The sequence below is a fragment of the Triticum aestivum genome, chromosome 5D, assembly GCF_018294505.1.
Source record: "Triticum aestivum cultivar Chinese Spring chromosome 5D, IWGSC CS RefSeq v2.1, whole genome shotgun sequence".
NCBI lineage: Eukaryota > Viridiplantae > Streptophyta > Magnoliopsida > Poales > Poaceae > Triticum > Triticum aestivum.
This window is the reverse complement of record NC_057808.1, coordinates 146,258,449-146,262,835: the sequence shown is the minus strand read 5'-3', so window position 1 is coordinate 146,262,835 and position 4,387 is coordinate 146,258,449.

Here is a 4,387-nt window from a genome sequence, read left to right as displayed (position 1 = left end):
AACTTGTATAGAAACTTTCTTAATGAGGACTCGACAAACGCATTTCGAGAACATACACAAAGTCCCAGCTATGGACCTAGTGCATCATCATAACTGAGGTCTCTTGCATTTCCCTACAAGTAATCAGATCTCATATGGAGATGTTTAGTGAAGTAGAATGGAAAAAATCGAATGCAACTACACAAGAACTAGTCTGTAACTGTCGTTCGGAATCAGTTTTCCGCAGTGTTAACTGAAACATGGAAATCTGACTCATACGGAGTCCGTTTTGGCTCCACAAGTAGTCAAAACGTTTGTGACAACCAGATGCTTCAAAGGATTATTTCATAAGGAACTTTTGGAGAAATTTTCTTAAGGAGTTCGTTCAGAAACTTGTATAGAATCTTTCTTAATGAGCACTCGACAAACCCATTTCGAGAACATACACAAAGTCCCAGCTGTGGCCCTAGTGTGTCATCATAACTGAGGTCTCTTGCATTTCCCTACAAGTAATCGGATCTCATATGGAGATGTTTAGTGAAGTAGAATGGAAAAAATCGAATGCAGCTACAGAAGAACTAGTCTGTAACTGTCGTTCGGAATCAGTTTTGCGCAGTGTTAACTGAAACATGGATATCAAACTCATACGGAGTCTGTTTTGGCTCCACAAGTAGTCAAAATGTTTGTGACGACTAGATGCTTCAAAGGATTATTTCATAGGGAACTTTTGGAGAACTTTTCTTAAGGAGTTCATTCAGAAACTTGTATAGAAGCTTTCTTAATGAGCACTCGACAAACGCATTTCGAGAACATACACAAAGTCCCAGCTATGGCCCTAGTGCGTCATCATAACTGAGGTCTCTTGCATTTCCCTACAAGTAATCCGATCTCATATGGAGATGTTTAGTGAAGTAGAATGGAAAAAATCAAATGCAACTACACAAGAACTAGTCTGTAACTGTCGTTCGGAATCAGTTTTGCGCAGTGTTAACTGAAACATCGATATCTGACACATACGGAGTCCGTTTTGGCTCCACAAGTAGTCAAAACGTTTGTGACAACCAGATGCTTCAAAGGATTATTTCATAGGGAACTACTGGAGAACTTTTCTTAAGGAGTTCATTCAGAAACTTGTATCGAAACTTTCTTAATGAGCACTCGACAAACGCATTTCGAGAACATACACAAAGTCCCAGCTATGGACCTAGTGCATCATCATAACTGAGGTCTATTGCATTTCCCTACAAGTAATCCGATCTCATATGGAGATGTTTAGTGAAGTAGAATGGAAAAAATCGAATGCAACTACACAAGAACTAGTCTGTAACTGTCGTTCGGAATCAGTTTTGCGCAGTGTTAACTGAAACATCGATATCTGACACATACGGATATCGATGTTTAGTGAAGTAGTCTGGAAAAAATCGAATGCAACTACAGAAGAACTAGTCTGTAACTGTCGTTCGGAATCAGTTTTGCGTAATGTTAACTGAAACATGGAAATCTGACTCATACGGAGTCCGTTTTGGCTCCACAAGTAGTCAAAACGTTTGTGGCGACCATATGCTTCAAAGGATTCTTTCATAGGGAACCTTTGGAGAACTTTTCTTAAGAAGTTCGTTCAGAAACTTGTATCGAAACTTTCTTAATGAGCACTCGACAAACGCATTTCGAGAACATACACAAAGTCCCAGCTATGGACCTAGTGCATCATCATAACTGTGGTCTCTTGCATTTCCCTACAAGTAATCGGATCTCATATGGAGATGTTTAGTGAAGTAGACTGGAAAAAATCGAATGCAACTACAGAAGAACTAGTCTGTAACTGTTGTTCGGAATCAGTTTTGCGTAGTGTTAACTGAAATATGGATATCTGACTCATACGGAGTCCGTTTTGGCTCCACAAGTAGTCAAAACGTTTGTGACGACCAGATGCTTCAAAGGATTCTTTCATAGGGAACTTTTGGAGAACTTTTCTTAAGGAGTTCGTTCAGAAACTTGTATAGAAACTTTCTTAATGAGCACTCGACAAACGCATTTCGAGAACATACACAAAGTCCCAGCTATGGACCTAGTGCATCATCATAACTAAGGTCTCTTGCATTTCCCTACAAGTAATTGGATCTCATATGGAGATGTTTAGTGAAGTAGAATGGAAAAAATCGAATGCAACTACACCAGAACTAGTCTGTAACTGTCGTTCGAAATCAGTTTTGCGCAGTGTTAACTGAAACATGGATATCCGACTCATACGGAGTCCGTTTTGGCTCCACAAGTAGTCCAAACGTTTGTGACGACCAGATGCTTCAAAGTATTCTTTCATAGGGAACTTTTGGAGAACTTTTCTTAAGGAGTTCGTTCAGAAACTTGTATAGAAACTTTCTTAGTGAGCACTCGACAAACGCATTTCGAGAACATACACAAAGTCCCAGCTATGGCCCTAGTGCATCATCATAACTGAGGTCTCTTGCATTTCCCTACAAGTAATCAGATCTCATATGGAGATGTTTAGTGAAGTAGAATGGAAAAAATCGAATGCAACTACACAAGAACTAGTCTGTAACTGTCGTTCGGAATCAGTTTTCCGCAGTGTTAACTGAAACATGGAAATCTGACTCATACGGAGTCCGTTTTGGCTCCACAAGTAGTCAAAACGTTTGTGACAACCAGATGCTTCAAAGGATTATTTCATAAGGAACTTTTGGAGAACTTTTCTTAAGGAGTTCGTTTAGAAACTTGTATAGAATCTTTCTTAATGAGCACTCGACAAACGCATTTCGAGAACATACACAAAGTCCCAGCTGTGGCCCTAGTGCGTCATCATAACTGAGGTCTCTTGCATTTCCCTACAAGTAATCGGATCTCATATGGAGATGTTTAGTGAAGTAGAATGGAAAAAATCGAATGCAGCTACAGAAGAACTAGTCTGTAACTGTCGTTCGGAATCAGTTTTGCGCAGTGTTAACTGAAACATGGATATCAGACTCATACGGAGTCTGTTTTGGCTCCACAAGTAGTCAAAATGTTTGTGACGACTAGATGCTTCAACGGATTATTTCATAGGGAACTTTTGGAGAACTTTTCTTAAGGAGTTCGTTCAGAAACTTGTATAGAAGCTTTTTTAATGAGCACTCGACAAACGCATTTCGAGAACATACACAAAGTCCCAGCTATGGCCCTAGTGCGTCATCATAATTGAGGTCTCTTGCATTTCCTACAAGTAATAGAATCTCATATGGAGATGTTTAGTGAAGTAGAGTGGAAAAAATCGAATGCAACTACACAAGAACTAGTCTGTAACTGTCGTTCGGAATCAGTTTTGCGCAGTGTTAACTGAAACATCGATATCTGACACATACGGAGTCCTTTTGGCTCCACAAGTAGTCAAAACGTTTGTGACGACCAGATGCTTCAAAGGATTATTTCATAGGGAACTTTTGGAGAATTTTCTTAGGGAGTTCGTTCAAAAACTTGTATCGAAACTTAATGAGCACTCGACAAACGCATTTCGAGAACATACACAAAGTCCCAGCTATGGACCTAGTGCGTCATCATAACTGAGGTCTCTTGAATTTCCCTACAAGTAATCCGATCTCATACGGAGATGTTTAGTGAAGTAGAATGGAAAAAATCGAATGCAACTACACAAGAACTAGTCTGTAACTGTCGTTCGGAATCAGTTTTGCGCAGTGTTAACTGAAACATGGAAATCTGACTCATACGGAGTCCATTTTGGCTCCACAAGTAGTCAAAACGTTTGGGATGACCAGATGCTTCAAAGGATACTTTCGTAGGGAACTTGTATTAAGGAGTTCGTTCAGAAAATTGTATAGAAACTTTCTTAATGAGCACTCGACAATCGCATTTCGAGAACATACACAAAGTCCCAGCTATGGACCTAGACCTCATCATAACTGAGGTCTCTTGCATTTCCCTCCAAGTAATTCGATCTCATATGGAGATGCTTAGTGAAGTAGAATGGAAAAAATCGAATGCAACTACACAAGAACTAGTCTGTAACTGTCGTTCGGAATCAGTTTTGCGCAGTGTTAACTGAAACATGGATATCTGACTCATACGGAGTCCATTTTGGCTCCACAAGTAGTCAAAACGTTTGCGATGACCAGATGCTTCAAAGGATACTTTCATAGGGAACTTGTATTAAGGAGTTCGTTCGGAAAATTGTATAGAAACTTTCTTAATGAGCACTCGACAAACGCATTTCGAGAACATACACAAAGTCCCAGCTATGGACCTAGTGCCTCATCATAACTGAGGTCTCTTGCATTTCCCTACAGGTAATCGGATCTCATATGGAGATGTTTAGTGAAGTAGAATGGAAAAAATCGAATGCAACTACACAAGAACTAGTCTGTAACTGTCGTTCGGAATCTGTTTTGCGCAGGGTTAA